The sequence below is a fragment of the Scylla paramamosain genome, chromosome 28, assembly GCF_035594125.1.
Source record: "Scylla paramamosain isolate STU-SP2022 chromosome 28, ASM3559412v1, whole genome shotgun sequence".
In the NCBI taxonomy this organism is placed as follows: Eukaryota; Metazoa; Arthropoda; class Malacostraca; order Decapoda; family Portunidae; genus Scylla; species Scylla paramamosain.
In genome coordinates this window covers 20,165,052-20,191,531 of record NC_087178.1, presented here as the reverse complement: position 1 = coordinate 20,191,531, position 26,480 = coordinate 20,165,052, and the positions used below count along the sequence as shown (strand labels likewise).

At 40.6% G+C, this 26,480-nt stretch overlaps 1 long non-coding RNA gene across 2 annotated transcripts in view; it reads left to right on the top strand.

Annotated features, from left to right (window-relative positions):
* The window catches only part of LOC135115065 (uncharacterized), a 229,456-nt gene that overhangs the window by 177,263 nt on the left and 25,713 nt on the right, over positions 1-26,480 (top strand). For both annotated transcript variants that reach the window (XR_010275790.1, XR_010275789.1), the window contains exon 5: positions 24,947-25,037. This is a non-coding gene — a long non-coding RNA (uncharacterized LOC135115065). The remainder of the gene's footprint in view (positions 1-24,946; positions 25,038-26,480) is intronic.

The following is a 26,480-nucleotide window of genomic DNA, read 5'->3' as shown; positions in this document are numbered from 1 at the left end:
ATATCAGTACTAGATATATCACTTTTGGGTGAGACTGCTTCCTCCCCTTTGGTGGTGACATCGATAGTAAGCGGCCTCAGCATTACTGTCTCTACAACATGACTTCTCATACTTACAGAAAAGAAACTTTCGGGAGAAGTTAAATCGAACTGATCTTTCTTTCCTTCACTTCTCTTACTGACATCACTCTTTGAGGAAGCAGATACATCTGTTTTCTCAGACTTTTCTTCTTCTATTTTTTCTCCAGCAATCTTCTTCTCAACATCACTCTTTGCACTGATATCACTCTTACTACTAATAGATACATCACTCTTTGGAGAGATGGAGCCTTCTTCCTCTGATTTCTTTGACACATCAACTGTTAAGATATCCTTCACGATCTTTCCGGAATCATCTTTAGTGGAGTCAGTCTTTACACTAATGTCACTCTTAGCGCTGACTGATATGTCACTCTTTGGAGATAATACTGCTTCTTCTTTCTGCTTCGGAGGTACCTCAGCAGGCTTTTCTTCTTTGATTTCCCTTGTGGTGTCACTCTTTATGCTACTAATGTCACTTTTACCACTAACAGAAACGTCACTCTTAGGAGATATTAGTACCTCTTCAGATGGCTTCTTTGACACATCAGCTGTGATTTCTTCTTTAATTTCCCTGATGTCAACTTTTTCCTTTACAATGTCACTCTTAGCACTGAAATCACTCTTAGCGCTGACGGAAATGTCGCTCTTTGGAGAAATAGGTGACTCTTCTCCTGACTTCTTTGAAATTTCAAGTGTAACTTCTTTGATTTCCTTTGTAATGAGTTCTTCCTTTGCAATATCACTCTTTGCGCTCACATCACTCTTCGCGCTTACAGAGATGTCGCTCTTCGGAGACACTAGTGGCTCATCTGCTGGTTTCTTCGCTACATCAACCGTGATTTCTTCCTTTATTTCTTTTGTGACTATCTCTTCCTGTACGATGTCACTCTTCGCGCTAACGTCACTCTTAGCACTGATAGAGATGTCACTCTTTGGAGAGATGAGTGTTTCTGTTGGTTTCTTAGATACATCAACTGTGATATCTTCCTTCATACTGTCGCTCTTTACACTGGCTTCACTTTTAGCACTAACAGAAATGTCACTCTTTGGAGACGTTGGGGCTTCTTCTATAGTGATTTTGGATACATCAATTATGATTTCTTCTTTCGTCTTCTTTATGATCTCTTCTTCTATTAAGTCACTCTTTACACTAAGATCACTCTTAGCACTTACAGAAACGTCACTCTTCGGAGAAACAGGTGCTTCTTCAGTTGGTTTCCTTGATACATCAAGTTCAGTTTCCTTTTTAGTGACCTTCGTAATTACCTCTTCTTTTGCAGCGTCACTCTTTGCACTAACATCACTCTTAGCACTGATGGAAATATCACTCTTTGGTGAAATTGGTGCTTCTTCTGGTGTTTTCTCAGACACATCAACAACTATTTCCTCCTCCACCTTCTTTGTGAGTACCTCTTCTTTTACAATGTCACTCTTTGCACTGACATCACTCTTTGCACTAAGAGAAATGTCGCTCTTTGGTGAGATTGGTGCTTCTTCAGATGGTTTCTTAGACACATCAACTGTGATTTCTTTAATTTCCTTTGTAATTACTTCTTCCTTTACGATGTCACTCTTTGCACTGACATCACTCTTAGCACTAATGGAGATGTCACTCTTTGGTGAGATTGGTGCTTCTTCTGTTGGTTTCTTAGTCACATCTACAGTGATTTCCTTTACGATGTCACTCTTTGCACTGACATCACTCTTTGCACTAATGGAGATGTCACTCTTTGGTGAGATTGGTGCTTCTTCTGTTGGTTTCTTAGTCACATCAACTGTGATTTCCTTTGTAATTACTTCTTCCTTTACGATGTCACTCTTTGCACTGACGTCACTCTTAGCACTAATGGAGATGTCACTCACTGGAGACATTGGTGCTGCTTCTGTTGGTTCCTTAGACACATCGAGAGTAATTTCGTCCTTAATATCTTTTGTAATTGCTTCTTTTACGATGTCACTCTTTGCACTGACATCACTCTTAGCACTAATGGAGATGTCACTCGTTGGTGAAATTGGTGCTTCTTCTGTTGGTTTCTTAATCACATCAACTGTGATTTCCTTAATTTCCTTGGTAATTACTTCTTCTTTTACGATGTCACTCTTTGCACTGACGTCACTCTTTGCACTAATGGAGATGTCACTCTTGGGTGAGATTGGTGCTTCTTCTGTTGGTTTCTTAGTCACATCTACTGTGATTTCCTTCACGATATCACTCTTTGCACTGACGTCACTCTTTGCGCTAACGGAGATGTCACTTACTGGTGAAATTGGTGCTTCTTCCGTTGGTTTCTTAGTCACATCAACTGTGATTTCCTTTGTAATTACTTCTTCTTTTATGATGTCACTCTTTGCACTGACATCACTCTTAGCGCTAACGGAAATGTCACTCTTTGGTGAGACTGGTGCTTCTTCAACTGGTTTTTTAGTCACATCAATCGTGATCTCTTCTTTGACTTCCTTTGTGATTACATCTTTCAAAATATCACTCTTTGCACTGACATCACTCTTAGCACTAATGGAGATGTCACTTACTGGTGAAATTGGTGCTTCTTCCATTGGTTTCTTAGACACATCAACTGTGACTTCTTTAACTTCCTTTGTAATTACCTCTTTTACGATGTCACTCTTTGCACTGACATCACTCTTGGCACTGACTGAAATGTCGCTCTTGGGTGAAATTGGTGCTTCTTCTGTTGGTTTCATAGACACATCAACTGTGATGTCCTTAATTTCCTTTGTAATTACTTCTTCTTTTACGATGTCACTCTTTGCACTGACGTCACTCTTTGCACTAATAGAGATGTCACTCTTTGGTGAGATTGGTGCTTCTTCTGTTGGTTTCTTAGTCACATCAACTGTGATTTCCTTTACGATGTCACTCTTTGCACTGACGTCACTCTTTGCGCTAACGGAGATGTCACTTACTGGCGAAATTGGTGCTTCTTCCGTTGGTTTCTTAGTCACATCAACTGTGATTTCCTTTGTAATTACTTCTTCCTTTACGATGTCACTCTTTGCACTGACATCACTCTTAGCACTAATGGAGATGTCACTCTTTGGTGAGACTGGTGCTTCTTCTGTTGGTTTCTTACTCACATCAAGTGCGATTTCTTCCTTAATTTCTTTTGTAATTAACTCTTCTTTTATGACGTCACTCTTTGCACTAACATCACTCTTAGCACTAACAGAAATATCACTTACTGGTGAAGTTGGTGCTTCTTCTTTAGGTTTCTTTGAGACATCAACTGTGATTTCTTCCTTAATTTCCTTTGTAACTAAGTCTTCTTTTACGATGTCACTCTTTGCACTGACATCACTCTTGGCACTAATAGAGATGTCACTCACTGGTGATATTGGAGCTTCTTCTAATGGTTTCTTAGACACATCAATTGTGATTTCCTTAAATTCTTTTGTAATTACTTCTTCTTTTACGATGTCACTCTTTGCACTGACATCACTCTTGGCACTGACGGAGATGTCACTTACTGGTGAGACTGGTGCTTGTTCTGTTGGTTTCTTAGTCACATCAACTGTGATTTCCTTAATTTCTTTTGTAATTACTTCCTCTTTTACGATGTCACTCTTTGCACTGACATCGCTCTTGGCACTAATGGAGATATCGCTTATTGGTGAGATTGGTGCTTCTTCTGTTGGTTTCTTAGAAACATCAACTGTGATCTCTTCTTTAACTTCCTTTGTAATTTCCATTTCCTTTACGATGTCACTCTTTGCACTGATATCACTCTTAGCACTGACGGATATATCACTCTTCGGTGACATTGGTTCCTCCTCCGTTGGTTTCTTAGACACATCAATTGTGATTTCTTCTTTAAGTTCTTTAGTAATTACTTCTTCCTTTACGATATCACTCTTTGTACTAATATCACTCTTAGCACTAACTGAAATGTCACTCGTTGGTGAGATTGGCGCTTCTTCTGGTTTCTTGCTGATGTCGACTGTGATCTCCTTAATTTCTTTTGCAATTTCTTTTACGATGTCACTCTTTGCGCTAACATCACTCTTTGCACTAACGGAGATGTCACTAATTGGTGAAACTGGTGCTTCTTCTTTTGGTTTCTTAGTCACATCAACAGTGATTTCCTTTAGGATGTCACTCTTTGCACTGACGTCACTCTTTGCGCTAACGGAGATGTCACTTACCGGTGAAATTGGTGCTTCCTCTGTTGGTTTCTTAGTCACATCGACTGTGATTTCTTTAATTTCCTTTGTAATTACTTCTTCTTTTACGATGTCACTCTTTGCACTGACATCACTCTTTGCGGTAACGGAGATGTCACTTACTGGTGAAACTGGTGCTTCTTCTGTTGGTTTCTTGGTCACATCAACTGTGATTTCCTTTGTAATTACTTCTTCTTTTACGATGTCACTCTTTGCACTCACTGCACTGACATCACTCTTAGCACTAATGGAGATGTCACTCTTAGGTGAGATTGGTGCTTCTTCTGTTGGTTTCTTAGTCACATCAACAGTGATTTCCTTTGTAATTACTTCTTTTACGATGTCACTCTTTGCACTCACTGCACTGACATCACTCTTAGCACTAATTGAGATGTCACTCTTAGGTGAGATTGGTGCTTCTTCTGTTGGTTTCTTGGTCACATCAACAGTGATTTCCTTCAGGATGTCACTCTTTGCACTGACGTCACTCTTTGCGCTAACGGAGATGTCACTTACCGGTGAAATTGGTGCTTCCTCTATTGGTTTCTTAGTCACATCGACTGTGATTTCTTTAATTTCCTTTGTAATTACTTCTTCTTTTACGATGTCACTCTTTGCACTGACATCACTCTTTGCGGTAACGGAGATGTCACTTACTGGTGAAACTGGTGCTTCTTCTGTTGGTTTCTTGGTCACATCAACTGTGATTTCCTTTGTAATTACTTCTTCTTTTACGATGTCACTCTTTGCACTCACTGCACTGACATCACTCTTAGCACTAATGGAGATGTCACTCTTAGGTGAGATTGGTGCTTCTTCTGTTGGTTTCTTAGTCACATCAACAGTGATTTCCTTTGTAATTACTTCTTTTACGATGTCACTCTTTGCACTCACTGCACTGACATCACTCTTAGCACTAATGGAGATGTCACTCTTAGGTGAGATTGGTGCTTCTTCTGTTGGTTTCTTTGTCACATCAACAGTGATTTCCTTTAGGATGTCACTCTTTGCACTGACGTCACTCTTTGCGCTAACGGAGATGTCACTTACCGGTGAAATTGGTGCTTCTTCTGTTGGTTTCTTAGTCACATCGACTGTGATTTCTTTAATTTCCTTTGTAATTACTTCTTCTTTTACGATGTCACTCTTTGCACTGACGTCACTCTTTGCTCCAACGGAGATGTCACTAACCGGTGAAATTGGTGCTTCCTCTGTTGGTTTCTTAGTCACATCGACTGTGATTTCTTTAATTTCTTTTGTAATTACTTCTTCTTTTACGATGTCACTCTTTGCACTCACTGCACTGACATCACTCTTAGCACTAATGGAGATGTCACTCTTAGGTGAGATTGGTGCTTCTTCTGTTGGTTTCTTAGTCACATCAACAATGATTTCCTTTAGGATGTCACTCTTTGCACTGACGTCACTCTTTGCGCTAACGGAGATGTCACTTACCGGTGAAATTGGTGCTTCCTCTGTTGGTTTCTTAGTCACATCGACTGTGATTTCTTTAACTTCCTTTGTAATTACTTCTTCTTTTACGATGTCACTCTTTGCACTGACGTCACTCTTTGCGGTAACGGAGATGTCACTTACTGGTGAAACTGGTGCTTCTTCAGTTGGTTTCTTAGTCACATCAACTGTGATTTCCTTTGTAATTACTTCTTCTTTTACGATGTCACTCTTTGCACTCACTGCACTGACATCACTCTTAGCACTAATGGAGATGTCACTCTTAGGTGAGATTGGTGCTTCTTCCGTTGGTTTCTTAGTCACATCGACTGTGATTTCTTTAATTTCCTTTGTAATTACTTCTTCTTTTACGATGTCACTCTTTGCACTGACGTCACTCTTTGCGCTAACGGAGATGTCACTAACCGGTGAAATTGGTGCTTCCTCTGTTGGTTTCTTAGTCACATCGACTGTGATTTCTTTAATTTCTTTTGTAATTACTTCTTCTTTTACGATGTCACTCTTTGCACTCACTGCACTGACATCACTCTTAGCACTAATGGAGATGTCACTCTTAGGTGAGATTGGTGCTTCTTCTGTTGGTTTCTTAGTCACATCAAGAGTGATTTCCTTTAGGATGTCACTCTTTGCACTGACGTCACTCTTTGCGCTAACGGAGATGTCACTTACCGGTGAAATTGGTGCTTCCTCTGTTGGTTTCTTAGTCACATCGACTGTGATTTCTTTAATTTCCTTTGTAATTACTTCTTCTTTTACGATGTCACTCTTTGCACTGATGTCACTCTTTGCGGTAACGGAGATGTCACTTACTGGTGAAACTGGTGCTTCTTCAGTTGGTTTCTTAGTCACATCAACTGTGATTTCCTTTGTAATTACTTCTTTTACGATGTCACTCTTTGCACTCACTGCACTGACATCACTCTTAGCACTAATGGAGATGTCACTCTTCGGTGAGATTGGTGCTTCTTCTGTTGGTTTCTTAGTCACATCAACAGTGATTTCCTTTAGGATATCACTCTTTGCACTGACGTCACTCTTTGCGCTAACGGAGATGTCACTAACCGGTGAAATTGGTGCTTCCTTTGTTGGTTTCTTAGTCACATCGACTGTGATTTCTTTAATTTCTTTTGTAATTACTTCTTCTTTTACGATGTCACTCTTTGCACTCACTGCACTGACATCACTCTTAGCACTAATGGAGATGTCACTCTTAGGTGAGATTGGTGCTTCTTCTGTTGGTTTCTTAGTCACATCAACAGTGATTTCCTTTAGGATGTCACTCTTTGCACTGACGTCACTCTTTGCGCTAACGGAGATGTCACTTACCGGTGAAATTGGTGCTTCCTCTGTTGGTTTCTTAGTCACATCGACTGTGATATCTTTAATTTCCTTTGTAATTACTTCTTCTTTTATGATGTCACTCTTTGCACTGACGTCACTCTTTGCGGTAACGGAGATGTCACTTACTGGTGAAATTGGTGCTTCTTCAGTTGGTTTCTTAGTCACATCAACTGTGATTTCCTTTGTAATTACTTCTTCTTTTACGATGTCACTCTTTGCACTCACTGCACTGACATCACTCTTAGCACTAATGGAGATGTCACTCTTAGGTGAGATTGGTGCTTCTTCTGTTGGTTTCTTAGTCACATCGACTGTGATTTCTTTAATTTCCTTTGTAATTACTTCTTCTTTTACGATGTCACTCTTTGCACTGACGTCACTCTTTGCGGTAACGGAGATGTCACTTACTGGTGAAACTGGTGCTTCTTCTGTTGGTTTCTTAGTCACATCAACTGTGATTTCCTTTGTAATTACTTCTTTTACGATGTCACTCTTTGCACTCACTGCACTGACATCACTCTTAGCACTAATGGAGATGTCACTCTTAGGTGAGATTGGTGCTTCTTCTGTTGGTTTCTTAGTCACATCAACAGTGATTTCCTTTAGGATGTCACTCTTTGCACTGACGTCACTCTTTGCGCTAACCGAGATGTCACTTACCGGTGAAATTGGTGCTTCCTCTGTTGGTTTCTTAGTCACATCGACTGTGATTTCTTTAATTTCCTTTGTAATTACTTCTTCTTTCACGATGTCACTCTTTGCACTGATATCACTCTTAACGCTCACGGAGATGTCACTTATTGGTGAGACTGGTGCCTCTTCTGGTTGTTTCTTAGACACATCGACTGTGATTTCCTTAATTTCTTTTGTAATTACTTCTTCTTTTACGATGTCGCTCTTTGCACTGACATCACTCTTAGCACTAATGGAGATGTCACTCTTTGGTGAGATTGGTGCTTCTTCTGTTGGTTTCTTAGACACATCGACAGTGATTTCTTTAATTTCCTTCGTAATTACTTCTTCTTTCGCGATGTCACTCTTTGCACTGACGGCACTGACATCACTCTTAGCACTGATGGAGATGTCACTCTTTGGTGAGATTGGTGCTTCTTCTGTTGGTTTCTTAGTGACATCAACAGTGATTTCCTTTACGATGTCACTCTTTGCGCTGACGTCACTCTTTGCGCTGACTGAGATGTCACTTACTGGTGAAATTGGCGCTTCCTCTGTTGGTTTCTTAGTTACATCAACTGTGATTTCCTTTGTAATTACTTCTTCCTTTACGATGTCACTCTTTGCACTGACATCGCTCTTAGCACTAATGGAGATGTCACTCTTTGGTGAAACTGGTGCTTCTTCTGTTGGTTTCTTACTCACATCAACTGTGATTTCTTTAATTTCCTTTGTAATTACTTCTTCTTTTACGATGTCACTCTTTGCACTGACGTCACTCTTAGCACTAACGGAGATGTCACTTACAGGTGAGATTGGTGCTTCTTCTGTTGGTTTCTTAGTGACATCAACAGTGATTTCCTTTACGATGTCACTCTTTGCACTGACGTCACTCTTTGCGCTGACTGAGATGTCACTTACTGGTGAAATTGGCGCTTCCTCTGTTGGTTTCTTAGTCACATCAACTGTGATTTCCTTTGTAATTACTTCTTCCTTTACGATGTCACTCTTTGCACTGACATCGCTCTTAGCGCTAATGGAGATGTCACTCTTTGGTGAAACTGGTGGTTCTTCTGTTGGTTTCTTAGTCACATCAACTGTGATTTCTTTAATTTCCTTTGTAATTACTTCTTCTTTTACGATGTCACTCTTTGCACTGACATCACTCTTTACACTAACGGAGATGTCACTTACTGGTGAGACTGGTGCTTCTTCTGCTGGTTTTTTAGTCACATCAAGTACAATTTCTTCTTTAATATCCTTTTTAATAATTTCTTCTTTTACGATGTCACTCTTTGCACTGACATCACTCTTTACACTAACGGAGATGTCACTTACTGGTGAAATAGGTACTTCTTCTGTTGGTTTCTTTGGAATCTCAACTGTGATTTCTTTAATTTCCTTTGTAATTACTTCTTCTTTTACGATGTCACTCTTTGCACTGACATCACTCTTTGCACTAACAGAGATGTCACTTACTGGTGAGATTGGTGCTTCTTCTGCTGGTTTTTTAGACACATCAACTGTAATTTCTTTAACTTCTTTTGTAATTACTTCTTCTTTTACGATGTCACTCTTTGCACTGACATCACTCTTAGCACTAATGGAGATGTCACTCTTTGGTGAGATTGGTGCTTCTTCTGATGGTTTCTTAGACACATCGACTGTGATTTCCTTAATTTCTTTTGTAATTACTTCCTCTTTTACGATGTCACTCTTTGCACTGACATCACTCTTAGCACTAATGGAGATGTCACTCTTTGGTGAGATTGGTGCTTCTTCTGTTGGTTTCTTAGACACATCAATTTTTAATTCCTCAGTAATTTCTTTTGTAACGATATCTTCTTTTACGATGTCACTCACTGCACTGACATCACTCTTAGCACTAATAGATATGTCACTTTTTGGTGATATTGGTGCCTCTTCTGTTGGTTTTTTAGACACATCAATCGTGATTTCTTCTTGAATTTCTTTAGTTACTGTGATTTCTTCTGTAAACTCTTTTTTGACTTCTTTTGTAATGTCAATTTTAGGAGTTACATCGCTCGTAACACTAACGGAGACATCACTCTTTGGAGAAAGAAGTTCATCCTCCTTAATGTCTTGTTCTTTAGCAATATCACTCTTTGCGCTGATTTCACTTTTTGCACTGACTGAGATGTCGCTCTTTGGAGAGATCAGTGCCTCATCTGTTGGTTTCTTTGTCACATCAAGTATAATCTCTTCCTTGATATCCTTGGTGACAACCTCTTCTTTGGTAACTTCACTTTTCTTGCTGATATCACTTTTTACACTAATATCGCTCTTTGCACTGACAGATATATCACTTTTCGGAGAGATTAGTGCTTCTTCTGATGGTTTTTGAGACACATCAATTGTGATTTCTTCTTGTGTTTCTTTTGTAATAACTTCTTCTTTTACAATGTCGCTCTTTGCACTGACTTCACTCTTTGCACTAATATCACTCTTTGCGCTGATAGAAATGTCACTCTTGGGTGAGATTGGTGCCTCTTCTTTTGGTTTCTTCGAGACATCAATCGCTATGTCAACTTTAATTTCCTTTTTGATCACTTCTTCTTTTCCAATGTCACTCTTTTCGCTGATGTCACTCTTTGGCGAAATTGGTGCCTCTTCGATTGCCTTCTGAGAAATATCAACTGCAAGGATTTCTTCTTTAACTTCTTTTGTAACTTCTTTCTTAGCAATATCGCTCTTTACACTAACATCACTCTTAACACTGATATCACTCTTTGCACTGACGGAGATGTCACTCTTTGGAGAGATTGGTGCCTCCTCTGTAGGTTTCTTGGATACATCAATTGTAATATCTTCCATGATTTCTTTTGTGACCATTTTTTCTTTTGCAATGTCGCTCTTTACACTGACATCACTCTTTGCACTAACGGAGATGTCACTCTTCGGAGATAAAGGCTCTTCTTCTTCAGGTTTCTTAGATACATCAACCTTTACCAGCTCTTCTTTTGTCACGATTTCTTCTTTTTTGACATCACTCTTAGTACTAACATCACTTTTGATACTTACAGAAATATCACTCTTTGGAGAAACTGGTAGCTCTTCTGATTTTTTAGACACCTCCTCTGTAATGTCTTTGGTAACAATGTCGCTTTTAATGCTAGTGTCACTTTTAACACTAATTGAAATGTCACTTTTCGGAGATATTGGTACCTCTTTTGAAGGCTCCTTTGGTATGTCTTTCTGAATTTCGATTTCGAGTTTTTTGTCACTAATATCACTCTTTACTCCCTCGGAAACATCACTCCTTGGAGACAAGGACACTTCCTTATCAATTCTATCTCTATCACTAATATCACTAAGGGGTAAATCACTTACTGGAGATAAAGGAACTTTTTCTGAAGGCCGGGCGTCTTTTGCCTCTTTGGTAAGAACTTCAGTTAATTCTGTCACTTCTGTCACTTCTGTCATAAGTTGTCTTCTTCGTCTTTCCTCAATTGTTATGGTTTCCTCCTCCAACACCTCTTTTTCTTTAATTTCTCTGATTTCCTCTGTAACTTCTTCTCTAATCTCAGCGATCTCCTTCGAACTTACGTCACTCTTTTCACTAAGTGAGATGTCACTCTTTGTGGACTCTGGTAAGTCTTTGGCCTTTTTATCCATTTCGAGAGTCACGTCGTCAACAGCTGCTTTGCTGCTAACGTCGCTTCTCGCACTTACGGAAATGTCACTCTTTGGTGATAGAGATACCGCTGTTTCATCAGTGGGTTTGGCAGCAACATCAATAGTAAGTTTTTCGTCAAGAACTTCCCTCTTTAGTAATTCGGTAACCTCTTCCTTCTCCCTTGTTACGCCATCCACTACCTCCTCTACTATTTCCTCCTCCTCGCTGCTGATATCCCTCACTACTTCCCTTTCTACTTCTCCCTCCCTTACAACCTCTTCTTTTCCTATAGTAATGTCTGTTCCAATAAACTCTGTAATTTCCGGTTTTTTCCTACCCAGTGTCACTATCTCCTCCGTCACCTCCGTCACGTCCCTTCGTCTTGTCAGCGTCTCAATTTCGGTAACGATAGTCTCAGTCAGGTCTTGTGGTTTTGGTTCTTTGTCTTTCGTTATGGTTGTCTTAGTTATGTCTATTTCCTCCACTTCTTCCTTAACTTTTTCGTCCTTCTTTTCTTTCTCCTCGACTACTTTCTCTACTTTTGTGACTTCTTCCACAGTGATTTCCTCTTTCTTCTCTTTGGGTTCTTCTCTCTCCTTTATTTCTTCAACCTTATCTTCCTTCTTCTCTACTTCTTTGACTAGTTCTTCCTTCTCTTCAATTTCTTCAACAATCTCCTTCTCTTCTTTTACTTCTATCATTTCTACTTCCTTAATTTCTTTAATTTCCTTTACTTCTTCTTTTATTATTTTTGCCTCCTCCTTTACTTCCTCCTTGATCTCCTCCTTTACTTCTTCCTTCTTCTCCTCCTTTACTTCCTTCTCCTTGATCTCCTCCTTTACTTCCTTTACTTCCTCCTTCTTGATTTCCTCCTTTACTTCCTCTTTCTTGATCTCCTCCTTTACTTCTTCCTTCTTCTCCTCCTTCACTTCCTTTATTTCTTCCTTTTTGATTTCCTCCTTTACTTCCTCCTTCTTGATTTCCTCCTTTACTTCTTCCTTCTTCTCCTCCTTCACTTCCTTTACTTCCTCTTTGATTTCCTCCTTTACTTCCTCCTTCTTGATCTCCTCCTTTACTTCTTCCTTCTTGATTTCTTCCTTTACTTCCTTTACTTCCTCCTTCTTGATTTCCTCCTTTACTTCTTCCTTCTTCTCCTCCTTCTCTTCCTTTACTTCCTCTTTGATTTCCTCCTTTACTTCCTCCTTCTTGATCTCCTCCTTTACTTCTTCCTTCTTGATTTCTTCCTTTACTTCCTTTACTTCCTCCTTCTTGATTTCCTCCTTTACTTCTTCCTTCTTCTCCTCCTTCACTTCCATTATTTCTTCCTTCTTGATTTCCTCCTTTACTTCCTCCTTCTTGATTTCCTCCTTTACTTCTTCCTTTACTTCCTTTACTTCCTCCTTCTTGATTTCCTCCTTTACTTCTTCCTTCTTCTCCTCCTTCACTTCCTTTATTTCCTCTTTGATTTCCTCCTTTACTTCCTCCTTCTTGATCTCCTCCTTTACTTCTTCCTTCTTGATCTCCTCCTTTACTTCTTTTACTTCCTCCTTCTTGATTTCCTCCTTTACTTCTTCCTTCTTCTCCTCCTTCACTTCCATTATTTCTTCCTTTTTGATTTCCTCCTTTACTTCCTCCTTCTTGACCTCCTCCTTTACTTCTTCCTTCTTGATCTCCTCCTTTACTTTTTTTACTTCCTCCTTCTTGATTTCCTCCTTTACTTCTTCCTTCTTCTCCTCCTTCACTTCCATTATTTCTTCCTTCTTGATTTCCTCCTTTACTTCCTCCTTCTTGATTTCCTCCTTTACTTCTTCCTTTACTTCCTTTACTTCCTCCTTCTTGATCTCCTCCTTTACTTCTTCCTTCTTGATCTCCTCCTTTACTTCTTCCTTCTTCTCCTCCTTTACTTCCTTTACTTCCTCTTTCTTGATCTCCTCCTCCTCCTTGGGTTCTTTTACTTCCTCCTTCTCCTCCGGTTTCTCTTTTACTTCCTTTATTTCTTCTATTACCTCCTTGATTTCTTCCTTCACTTCTACCTTCTTTACCTCTTCTTTGACTTCTTCCTTCTCCTCCTTCACTTCCTTCTCCTTTACCTCCTCTTTCAATTCTTCCTTTGGTTCCTCCTTTTCCTCCTTCTTTAGCTCCACTTTTACTTCTTCCGTTACTACTTCCTTGATTTCCTCCTTCACTTCTTCCTTCACCATGATTTCTTTTACTTCCTTCTCTTCTTTTACTTCTTCTTTCTTGATCTCTTCCTTTAGTTCCTCCTTCTTGATTTCTTCCTTTATTTCTTCCTTAACCTCCTTTACTTCTTCCTTCTTTACTTCTTCCTTTACTTCTTCCTTTACTTCCTCCTTCTTGATTTCCTCCTTTTCCTCCTTCTTGATCTCCTCCTTTACTTCTTTTACTTCTTCCTTCTTTACTTCTTCCTTTACTTCCTCCTTCTTGATCTCCTCCTTTACTTCTTTTACTTCTTCTTTTACTTCCTCCTTCTTGATCTCCTTTACTTCTTTTACTTCTTCCTTTACTTCCTCCTTCTTGATCTCCTCCTTTACTTCTTTTACTTCTTCTTTTACTTCCTCCTTCTTGATCTCCTCCTTTACTTCTTTTACTTCTTCCTTTACTTCTTCCTTCTTGATCTCCTCCTTTATTTCTTTTACTACTTCTTTTACTTCCTCCTTCTTGATCTCCTCCTTTACTTCTTTCACTTCTTCCTTTAATTCTTCCTTTACTTTCTCCTTGATCTCCTCTACTTTTACTTCTTCCTTTACTTCCTTTACTTCCTCCTTCTTCATCTCCTCCTTTATTTCTTTGATTATTTCCTCCTTTACTTCTTCCTTTACTTCCTCCTTCTTAACCTCCTCCTTTACTTCTTTTACTTCCTCCTTCTTGATCTCCTCCTTTACTTCTTTTACTTCTTCCTTTACTTCCTCCTTCTTGATCTCCTCCTTTATTTCTTTGATTTCTTCTTCCTTTACTTCTTCCTTTACTTCTTCTTTCTTAACCTCCTCCTTTACTTCTTTTACTTCTTCTTTTACTTCCTCCTTCTTGATTTCCTCCTTTACTTCTTTTACTTCTTCCTTTACTTCCTCCTTCTTGATCTCCTCCTTTAATTCTTTTACTTCTTCCTTTACTTCCTCCTTCTTAACCTCCTCCTTTACTTCTTTTACTTCTTCCTTCACTTCCTCCTTCTTGATCTCCTTTACTTCTTTTACTTCTTCCTTTACTTCCTCTTCCTTGATCTCCTCCTTTATTTCTTTTACTTCTTCCTTTACTTCTTTCTTCTTAACAACCTCCTTTACTTCTTTCACTTCTTCTTTTACTTCCTCCTTCTTGATCTCCTCCTTTACTTCTTTTACTTCTTCCTTTACTTCCTCCTTCTTGATCTCCTCTTTTATTTCTTTGACTTCTTCCTTTACTTCTTCTTTTACTTCCTCCTTCTTGATCTCCTCCTTTACTTCTTTTACTTCTTCCTTTACTTCCTCCTTCTTGATCTCCTCCTTTATTTCTTTTACTTCTTCCTTTATTTCCTCCTTCTTTACTTCCTCCTTTACTTCTTTTACTTCTTCTTTTACTTCCTCCTTCTTGATTTCCTCCTTTACTTCTTTTACTTCTTCCTTTACTTCCTCCTTCTTGATCTCCTCCTTTATTTCTTTGACTTCTTCCTTTACTTCTTCCTTTACTTCCTCCTTCTTAATCTCCTCCTTTACTTCTTTTATTTCTTCTTTTACTGCTTCCTCCTTTACTTCTTCCTTTATTTCCTTCTTGATCTCCTCTTTTACTTCTTTTACTTCTTCCTTTACTTCCTCCTTCTTGATCTCCTCCTTTATTTCTTTTACTTCTTCCTTTATTTCCTCCTTCTTTACTTCCTCCTTTACTTCTTTTACTTCTTCTTTTACTTCCTCCTTCTTGATCTCCTCCTTTACTTCTTTTACTTCTTCCTTTACTTCCTCCTTCTTGATCTCCTCCTTTATTTCTTTGACTTCTTCCTTTACTTCTTCCTTTACTTCTTCCTTCTTGATCTCCTCCTTTACTTCTTTTACTTCTTCTTTTACTTCCTCCTTCTTGATCTCTTCCTTTACTTCCTTTACTTCCTCCTTCTTGATTTCCTCCTTTACTTCTTTTAGTTCTTTTACTTCCTCCTTCTTGATCTCCTCCTTTATTTCTTTGACTTCTTCCTTTACTTCTTCTTTTACTTCCTCCTTCTTAACTTCTTCCTTTACTTCTTTTACTTCTTTTACTTCCTCCTTCTTGATCTCCTCCTCTACTTCTTTTACTTCTTCCTTTACTTCCTCCTTCTTAATCTCCTCCTTTATTTCTTTGATTTCTATTTCCTTTACTTCTTCCTTTACTTCCTCCTTCTTAACCTCCTCCTTTACTTCTTTCACTTCTTCCTTTACTTCCTCCTCCTTAATCTCCTCCTTTACTTCTTTTACTTCTTCCTTTACTTCCTCCTTCTTGATCTCCTCCCTTATTTCTTTGATTTCTTCTTCCTTTACTTCTTTCTTTACTTCTTCCTTCTTATCCTCCTCCTTTACTTCTTTCACTTCTTCCTTTACTTCCTCCTCCTTGGTCTCCTCCTTTACTTCTTTCACTTCTTCTTTTACTTCCTCCTTCTTGATCTCCTCCTTTACTTCTTTTACTTCTTCCTTTACTTCTTCCTTTACTTCTTCCTTTACTTCCTCCTTCTTGATCTCCTCCTTTATTTCTTTTACTTCTTCCTTTACTTCCTCCTTCTTAACCTCCTCCTTTATTTCTTTTACTTCTTCTTTTACTTCCTCCTTCTTGATCTCCTCCTTTATTTCTTTTACTTCTTCCTTTACTTCCTCCTTCTTGATCTCCTCCTTTATTTCTTTTACTTCTTCCTTTACTTCCTCCTTCTTGATCTCCTCCTTTACTTCTTTTACTTCTTCCTTTACTTCTTCTTTTACTTCCTCCTTGATCTCCTCCTTTACTTCTTTTACTTCTTCCTTTACTTCTTCTTTTACTTCCTCCTTGATCTCCTCCTTTATTTCTTTGACTTCTTCTTCCTTTACTTCTTCTTTTACTTCCTCCTTCTTAACCTCCTCCTTTACTTCTTTCACTTCTTCTTTTATTTCCTCCTTCTTGATCTCCTCCTTTATTTCTTTGACTTCTTCTACCTTTACTTCTTCCTTTACTTCCTCCTTCTTAATTTCCTCCTTTACTTCTTTTATTTCTTCTTTCACTTCTTCCTCCTTTACTTCTTCCTTTATTTCCTCCTTCTTGATTTCCTCCTTTATTTCTTTTACTTCTTCTTTTACTTCCTCCTTCTTGATCTCCTCCTTTACTTCTTTTACTTCCTCCTTCTTGATCTCCTCCTTTACTTCCTTTACTTCTTCCTTTACTTCCTCCTTCTTGATTTCCTCCTTTATTTCTTTTACTTCCTCCTTTACTTCCTCCTTCTTGACCTCCTCCTTTATTTCTTTTACTTCCTCTTTCTTTATTTCTTCCTTTACTTCCTCCTTCTTGATCTCCTCCTTTACTTCTTTTACTTCCTCCTTCTTTACTTCCTCCTTCTTGATTTCCTCCTTTACTTCTTTTACTTCTTCCTTGATTTCCTCCTTCTTGATCTCCTCCTTTACTTCTTTTACTTCTTCCTTTACTTCCTCCTCCTTGATCTCCTCCTTTACTTCTTCCTTTATTTCCTCCTTCTTGATTTCCTCCTTTACTTCTTTTACTTCTTCCTTCTTTACTTCTTCCTTTACTTCCTCCTTCTTGATTTCCTCCTTTACTTTTACTTCTTCCCTCTTGATTTCTTCCTTTACTTCCTCCTTCTTGATCTCCTCCTTTACTTCCTTTACTTCTTCCTTTACTTCCTCCTTCTTGATCTCCTCCTTTATTTCTTTTAGTTCTTCCTTTACTTCTTCTTTCTTGACCTCCTCCTTTATTTCTTTTACTTCTTCCTTTACTTCCTCCTTCTTGATCTCCTCCTTTACTTCTTTTACTTCTACCTTTTTTATTTCTTCTTTTACTTCCTCCTTCTTGATCTCCTCCTTTATTTCTTTTACTTCTTCTTTTACTTCCTCCTTCTTGATCTCCTCCTTTACTTCTACTTCTTCTCTTACTTCCTCCTTCTTGATTTCCTCCTTTACTTCTTCCTTTACTTCTACCTTCTTGATCTCCTCCTTTACTTCTTTTACTTCTTCCTTTACTTCTTCTTTCTTGATCTCTTCCTTTACTTCTTTTACTTCTTCCTTCTTTACTTCTTCCTTCATTTCCTCCTTCTTGATCTCCTCCTTTACTTCTGTTACTTCTTCCTTTACTTCCTCCTTCTTGATCTCCTCCTTTACTTCTTTTACTTCTTCCTTTACTTCCTCCTTCTTGATCTCCTCCTTTACTTCTTCCTTTACTTCCTCCTTCTTGATCACCTCCTTTATTTCTTTTACTTCTTCCTTTACTTCCTCCTTCTTGATCTCCTTCTTTACTTCTTCTACTTCTTCTTTCTTGATTTCTTCCTTTACTTCCTCCTTCTTGATTTCCTCCTTTATTTCTTTTACTTCTTCCTTTACTTCCTCCTTCTTGATTTCCTCCTTTATTTCTTTTACTTCTTCCTTTACTTCCTCCTTCTTGATCTCCTCCTTTACTTCTACTTCTTCTTTCTTGATTTCTTCCTTTACTTCTTCCTTCTTGATTTCCTCCTTTATTTCTTTTACTTCTTCCTTTACTTCCTCCTTCTTGATCTCCTCCTTTATTTCTTTTACTTCTTCCTTCTTGATTTCTTCCTTTACTTCTTCTAGTTCTTCTTTTTTGATTTCTTCCTTTACTTCCTCCTTCTTGATCTCCTCCTTTATTTCTTTTACTTCTTCCTTTACTTCTTCTTTCTTGACCTCCTCCTTTACTTCTTTTACTTCTTCCTTCTTGATTTCTTCTTTTACTTCCTCCTCCTTGATCTCCTTTACTTCTTTTAGTTCTTCTTTTACTTCCTCTTTCTTGATCTCCTCCTTTACTTCCTTTACTTCTTCTTTCTTTACTTCCTCCTTCTTGATCTCTTCCTTTACTTCTTTTATTTCTTCCTTTATATCCTCCTTCTTGACCTCCTCCTTTACTTCCTTTACTTCTTCCTTCTTTACTTCTTTTACTTCCTCCTTCTTGATCTCCTCCTTAACTTCTTCCTCCTCTTTGATTTTCTTTTCTTCCTCGATTTCTTTTTCCACTTCTTCCACTTTCAGTTTTTCCTCTTCTTTTTCTTCAACCTTTTCCTTCTCTACGACTTCCTTAATTTCTTCCTTCTCTTCTTTTTTCACTTCTTTTACTTCTTCTTTTACTTCTTCTACCTTTTCTTCTTTCACCTCCTTTACTTCTACTTCTTTTAATTCCTTTTTGACTTCTGTGATTGTTACTTCTTCTTTTACCTCTTCTTCCAGCTTCACCTCCTTTAATTTTTCGTCTTTCTCCTTGATCTCTTTCACTTCCTCTTCTTTTAATTTCACGGCTAGGACTTCTTTCTCTAGAATCTTCTCCTCCTTCGTGATAATTTCTACTTCTTCTCTTTGGGTAATGGTCTCACGGTAGGCTTGGTCTTTCTCCATCATCTCAGTTATCTCCTTCTCCTTCACTTCAATCTTATCCTTGACTTCGTATTCATCAATCTCCTTCTCCTCCACGTCTCGCTTCTCCTTCTCCAGAACCTCTTCCTTGATTTGGAGATCTTCGTAGATGGCGAGGGCTCTGATTGGCCTCTCGTCTCGTACAATGGGCGTCTCTTTTACCACCTTCTCTGGTACCTCCTCCTTCTTCGGTACAGGGACAGGTGCTTCTTTCTGTTTGAGGACTTCTTTTTCTCCAAGTGTTTCGGCGATGTCCTTGAGGATCTCCGCCTTGTCGACCTTCTTGGTGGTGACTTCGGTGACCTCAGTGACTTTCTCGCCTTTCTCGAGTGCTTCGGTAACGGCAGCAGCCTTGAATTCTTTATATTTGGCTTCAAACTCGTCAAGGGACTTTGAAGGCTTTTCTTCTCGTGAGATTTCTTCTTCCTCCTCTTCTGCTTCTTCTTCCTCCTCCTCCTCCTCCTCTTCCTCCTCTTCCTCTTCTTCTTCCTCTTCCTCCATTTCTTCCTCCTCTACTTCAGGCTCCTCCTCCTCCTCTTCCTCTTCCTCCTTCTTTTCCTCCTTCTTCACTTCCTTCTTCTCAACCACTGTGACGTCTTTAGTGATGATCTCCTTCACTGTCTCCTTCTCGTGCTTCTCCCTCATCACCTCCTCTCTGATCTTGAGTTCGCCAGTTACCTCAAGCAAGGGTGAACGTGGCTCTAGTTCTTCTTCAGGCGCCTTCTCCTCCATCTCGTCGATTTCCTTTTCGTAGATGTCTCTTTCAATGGATTCCACCTCTTCGTGGATTGGCAAGTCGTCCACCTCATCAGGAGTCTTGATGATTTCCCGAGGATGTACAGGTGGAGCTGTTGGTTTGAAAATAGCTTCAGGTAATGATGTAGGAACTTGTGGGACTTCTTCTTTCAATCTGGATGGACTTGGTTCTTTGGGAGCAGCTGGTTCTTCAAGCTTGGGCTCTGGCGCAAGAATGGCAAACCCAGTGAAGAGGCCGCGAATTGGTTTCTCTTCGTATTTCTCTTTGTATTCGGTGAGTTTGGCCGAGCTGGGTAGCGTGGCATACACGTCCCTGTCCTCGGTTTCGATTTTCTCGTAAATATCTTCAGCTTCTGGTTTTTCTTCTGGTTTGGGGACCTCAGCTTCCTTCTCAGGAACAGCTGGGGAAACTTTACGCTCCTCCTTTTTCTTCTTCTCCGATTCATCTTCTTTTTCTTCTATGCTTACTTTCTCCTCTTCTTCCTCCTCTTCTCCTTCTTCCTCCTCCTCTTCCTCTTCTTCCTCCTCTTCTTCTTCCTCCTCTTCCTCTTCTTTTTCAACCTTTTCTTTCCTCTCTACCTTCTCAACTTCTACCTTCTTTTCTACTACTTCTTCTTCCTCCTCCTCCTCCTCTTCTTCCTCGACTTCTTCCTCCTCTTCTTCCTCCTCCTCTTCACTTTCTTTCTCTGCCTCTTCAATGTGTTCCTCGACCTCCTCAATGACATCTTCCTTCTCCACGTGTTCCACCACACCTTCTTCGTGTAAGATGAGTGAGTCCTTCTCCTCCTCCTCCACCTGTTGTTTGTCGATAATCTGGAGTGTGTCTTCGTCTAGTTTAATCTCCTGCACGCCAGGGATGTTGGCGATGTCGGAAATGCGGTCTTCCTCCTCCTGCTCCGCTATTAGCATGAGATCTTCTGCCTCCTTCAAAGGCGCCACAATCTCCTCGACGTCCTCTCTGTCCGCTGCAGCTTCCACCACAGCTACACCGGAGACAGCAGCTGCCAGCACACCGGCCTTCACTGCGGCTCCAGTTATGATCTTCTTCATAGGTTCTTCAGGTTTGGGAACAGGTGGCTTTTCGATCTTTTTGGGTTTGGGTGGTTTGGGTGCTGTGGGAGGCCTAGCTCTGGGAGGAGACGGTTTAGGCTTCAGTTCCTTCCTCGCCGCCTCAGCTGCTTTAGCTGCCCTGTTTTTATCGTCAACGAGTTTTTTGTGTGTTATTTCTCTTGCAGTGGTTGTTGTGATTGTGGATTTTATTCTCCTAGGTGCCTTAGGGACAGGTGGTTTAGGTGGTCTCACCTCACCATTCACCTTCTCCTCCTTCTTCTCTGGTGGTGGCACCTTCTTCACGCGTCTCTTCTTCTCTGGTGTCTTCTTTGGGCTCGGAGTCTCTCCGGGTTTGGCCTCGACCCTCTTGATCTTTCTGACTTTCCTTTCTTTGGGTTCTGGCTTTTTCTCTGCTGGTTCACCCTCCTTCTTCTCCACCTCCACTTTTCGTTCTCTTCGTTCTTTTCTTTCGAGACTTTTTCGTTCCTTGAGTTTCCTCTCAGCTTTGAGCGCTCTCTCTTCTGCTCTGACCCGTCTGTCGCCGGTATCGATGCGAGACTCGACTTGGGGCTTCCTGTATTTTCGGGGTCTGTCGGGAGTAGCAGTGCCTTTGGGCTTCTTCTCCCTGAGTTTCTTCTTCTCCACCTCTTTGGGCTTTTCGATCTCCAGAGAAGATTCTCTTTCCTCGCCCATCACTACTCCGGACTCCACGGACACAAGAGACGAGTCCTTCACCTCGGCGGACTCAATCTCCTGTAATGTTTTAGTCTCGGTTACTTGTACGGATTCTAGTATTGCTTTTGTTTCTTCAGTGACTTGTTCTTCTATGGCGACACGACTGACTTCAATGCTGTCTGTGACGGCCGTGAGACTAGTGATATCTTTGGTAATCTTTGTGTCGATCACATCTTTACTGACTTTGACTTCTTCAGGCTTGGTGACCGGTGGTTCCGTTACGGCCTCGGTCTCCACTTTGACTTCTTTTAATTCAGTGGTGACGTCAATTCCATTTATCTTGTCTTTGGTTTCTTCGAGTTCAGTGGTCACCTTCTCCTCCTTCTTGTCTTCGATCTTCTCCTTCTCCTTTTCCTCCTTCTCTCGTTTAATGAGTTTCTTCTCCACTTTCCGGTCGACTTTCTTTTCTTTCTTGGCTTCTTGGATGATCTTTTGTTCAGAGCGCTCCACCCTGATTCTTCTCCTTTCCTCACGGCTGATGGACCGGTCGTGTCTCTCCTTCCTGATGCGGTGTGTTGGTGGGGAGGGACTCGGGTGCTTAGTTGGTCGAGCAGGTTCTCCAGCTATCTTTTCGACCGTCTTCAGGCTCTTCTTCTCTTCCGCCGCAGATTTTATTGATTTGGCGGAGCATGTTGGATATTTAAGATATTCTAGATTGCGTAATCGCTCAAGACCTTCAAAAATCTTGTGCTGTGGCGTACTACCAGGGAAGAGAATGCGAGTGATTGTGTCGCATGGATCATTTGGTTGCCATATCAGTAAGGCGCAGATGGAGGTTAGGTTCGTGAGCGGGCACGGGAAAGAGCGGTTCCCGATTTTGACTGTGGCGAAGCTCGATTCAGAACCGATCACTTCGTTGTTCCATCGCTGCATGAATTCACGCACCTCCTTGCTGTCTCGAGATGGGTTGATGACGTACATGTCCAGTTTACCGTGACCAACTTTGTGGTACAGATTGATTGGCTCCATAGCGTTGTCGCGGAAGCACAGGTGAGGTTTCAGGCTAATTTGTCTTAGGTTCTCCCTCAGTAGGTGTCCCTCATCCCATAGGTTTATTAGTAGAGGATCTTTGTCTTTGTCACCGTCAGGTGATTTTAGGGTACCTGCTACGTTGCAGAAAGTATGACCAATTTGGGGATATACAGAACTTAAGGCTTTTCTGCGAATCACATTAGTGATTCCCATGAGGTTAGAGCTATTTAGTCTAGTTATGAGGACAGCGTCTAGTCGGTCTAAATGTCTTGTAAAATCCCAGAAACAGGCTTTGTAGTTGTATCCTCCGTCCACGAGCATGTTGAAGCCGTTGACGCCGAAGAGAGCAGAGTCACCCTGGCCGCCGGGGAACACGTACAGGGTGGGTCTGGAGAATCGGATGTTGCCCACAATATCGGAGGGTTCGAGCAGCTGCTCGATGGGAGTGCTGTGAAGGAACTGAGACAGGTACCGCACGAAAGTTGAGATTCCGGGGGTGATCTCAATCTTGTCGTCCGGGTTGACTGTCACTCGGCACAGTTTGCTGGAAAGTGAGGACGTCGTTCGTTAGGTTTGTAAAGGACAATAAAGAAATGCAAGGATCGATAAATGATAGTGTGATAGGAAAAAAAGTGTCAGGACAACCAATTAACAGAAATTAACAAATCTTATGAGGAGTTTCCTTTTTACAGGGTTAAAATAATTCCTTGATTGGTTTATTTATGTCAAAAAGTGTCAATTTCTCAGCACGAAGACATGAATGGAATTTTATAAGGAAGCAATCATAGATTTTCAGGATATATATCATTGGAAATCATGATCATGTATTCACTCAGACAGCACAATACAAGTGGTCGGTAATGATGGCTCTGGAAAATACTCACCTGAAGGATTCCCTGGCCATGTGGTGGGTGGACCATTGGCCTTCGGGAGCACAGTGGATGTCAATGGTGATGCAGTTCTCATAGGCATGTAGGACTCGCTGGACCTCGTACTCTGTAAAGGCCGCAACCAGGTCCGATACAGAGAAGGTTCCATCCTGAAGGAGAGGCGAGCGTCATAAAGGAGAGTCCCCAAAGGTATTGTTACGTGATGTGGGATTCATATAGTGTTTTATCAAGTTTACGTCCACCATGAAATAGAGTGATGAGCTGGAAATATTCGTTATAGATTTCATAAAGTGTGACTGTATTTTTTAATGCTTGCATGTAAGCGATAAGGAGGTGACCCCAATGATATTTAATAATTTGTTGCGCTGCTGAAGATCTTTACATCTATGTGTGAGGGAATTAGGCATCAAACAGTAATTTCCCCCCTACTGAATACCCGAACGTAGTACTGTGCAACTACATTATTAGTGAAATGAGAAACAGCAAATTAAAATGACCTAGTTCATCACCACATATTAAAGAGTGAAGTAATGAATATTCCATAAATTACTAAGCATTTCATTATTGTAAGAAAAGTATAAAATTATACCACTTTACGATGAAATACAGACACACACACACACACACACACACACACACACACACACACAGTCTCTCTCTCTCTCTCTCTCTCTCTCTCTCTCTCTCTCTCTCTCTCTCTCTCTCTCTCTCTCTCTCTCTCTCTCTCTCTCTCTCTCTCTCTCAAAATGGACTCGCCTGTAGCATCCAGGAGCCGGTGCCAGCGAAGGCGTATCCAGCGTGGATGATGTGTCTGTGTTTGGTGAAGGAGGAGAGTAGGTTCTTGAGGCACTGTTGCAGGGTGTTGACCTGGGGGTAGATCAACACCTCTGCGACCAGATTCTCGGTAGCATACTGGATGAGTCTCTCTCCTGCCGCGCGGACGAGTAAGGATGAGAGGTGGGGAATAAGGAATTAGTGGAGCTTTAAATAGTGTGTGTGTGTGTGTGTGTGTGTGTGTGTGTGTGTGTGTGTGTGTGTGTGTGTGTGTGTGTGTGTGTGTGTGTGTGTGTTTGTGTGTGTGTACATGTAAGTGTGTGTGTGTCTGTGTGTGTTTTGATTATAGCTGATAAGTTATATGAATATGAATTGATAATGGCATACTGCAGCTGCTTTCAGAATGTTATTTGTACGAGGGAAATTTTGTGCATTACCCATATCGGCTTTAAGACAGACATTATTTAGTGTATGATAGAAAACAACCGCAGAAAGAATCTTATATGGAAAATATGAAAGAAAACTATAAATTGTCACGAAAAAGTTAAACTGAAGGATCTGAGGTCGGCACTATTTCCTTAAAAGAGAAAAGAAAGAATCTACTCAACATATTCGATCCCCAAACTACTTATGCCAAGAACAAAAGAATTAGAGCCTCAATCCTGTAGATGTGAACCGTCCTGGTGTGTGGTGGGTGTAGCGAAGCGTCCTGCCTCCTCTTATGTTCCTCAGGAGGTGTGGCCAGAGTGGTCTATCCATGCCGGACTGACGAGGCTATAGATGTCTTTGTCACTCACCTCCTTTCTGTTCTTCTCCTTCTAGGTTGAGCTCAGCAATGTTTGCGAGCTCCTTGTGGATGTCCACGTGCGCCTTCTCCTCATCCCAGGAGAGAAAACCTGCGGACGAAGAGGCAGTAAGTGATAAATTCTTGGCTTTTCGTGGTGGTGTACGTGTTTTTTAGTGTGTGTGTGTGTGTGTGTGTGTGTGTGTGGGAGAGAGAGAGAGAGAGAGAGAGAGAGAGAGAGAGAGAGAGAGAGAGAGAGAGAGAGAGAGAGAGAGAGAGAGAGAGACATACTAGGATGGTTGAAGGTAGGTAGTTTAAATACATTAATATATTTGAATATATTTAAATGCTTTCACCCCCCTCTCTCTCTCTCTCTCTCTCTCTCTCTCTCTCTCTCTCTCTCTCTCTCTCTCTCTCTCTCTCTCTCTCTCTCTCTCTCTCTCTCTCTGTCACCTAGTAATATGATCTGAGCGAACCTTTAAGTACATTATAGGAAATACTGGTCCGGGTGTCTTCGTTCAGCAGGGAGACGTTTTTATCGTGCAGCTCAAAGTGAGGAGCATGATGGACAGTGAATGATGTCGACCTTTCGGAGTATTGTCAGAGTTGAGCTTCATTCTCCCTTTTCTCCTCCTCCCCATTCTCCCCCTTTCCCTCCTCGTCCGCATCGTCCTTTTCATTCAACGAAAAAAAATCCAAGAAATATCACCTTTCAAACATCCTCTAGCCGTCATAGTTACTGCCGGTCCTGTCCTCACTGGTCACGGTGTCCTCCCCCGCCACCTCTTCTTCACCTCTTATTCCCTGGCCCCTCTTCTCCTCTCTACCTCCTGGATCGAAGTCACTGAGGCTGAGGAGATTCGTGGCGTCGAGACTTGAGAAACCTCCTAACAATAACAGCCATTTTTCTTGCGACCCGCCCGGAGGATCTTGAGACGCGCCTTGAAGAGGTTACGTCACGGAGAGGCTTAAGACCCTTGGTCACGGCCGACCCAGATATCTTCCCTCGGTCTTCCTAGGACGACCATGCACTCCTCGGAAACTTCAAACAGTGGGATATATGAGTTCTTAACCCATATAGTACTACAAGCAGCTTCCAAATATCATACAACCATCAATCAGTTAGTTACAGTCGAGTAAATAGTATATAATTTTAGTAGGTGAATAACTAAATGATTTGAAAGTCCTTGATAATGAGAAGTACTATCCTTAAACTGATGATATCCTCTAATGAGATCTTTAGTGTAATGAAATCGATGTCGCGGTATTGAGAAAGTTAAGGTCCTGAAAGTATCCGTTATCTCCGTGGCTTTTACGTAAAGGAAGTCATTCGAATCTAGCACTTTTAATTTATAAACTTTAATGCCTTTTATTTTTATTTTTACATATGCTAAGACACCTAACCTTATTCATAAGTAAACATTTCGTGAATACATTACACTTCCACATTTCCTTTATTTAATGGTTCTCCTAAAGCTCTTCAAACTTCTCTGTACCTTTAGCACCATTGGACGTATATATATTTTTCCATCACTCAGTTTTCCCTTGAAGTATAGGAGACTCCATCAGTGA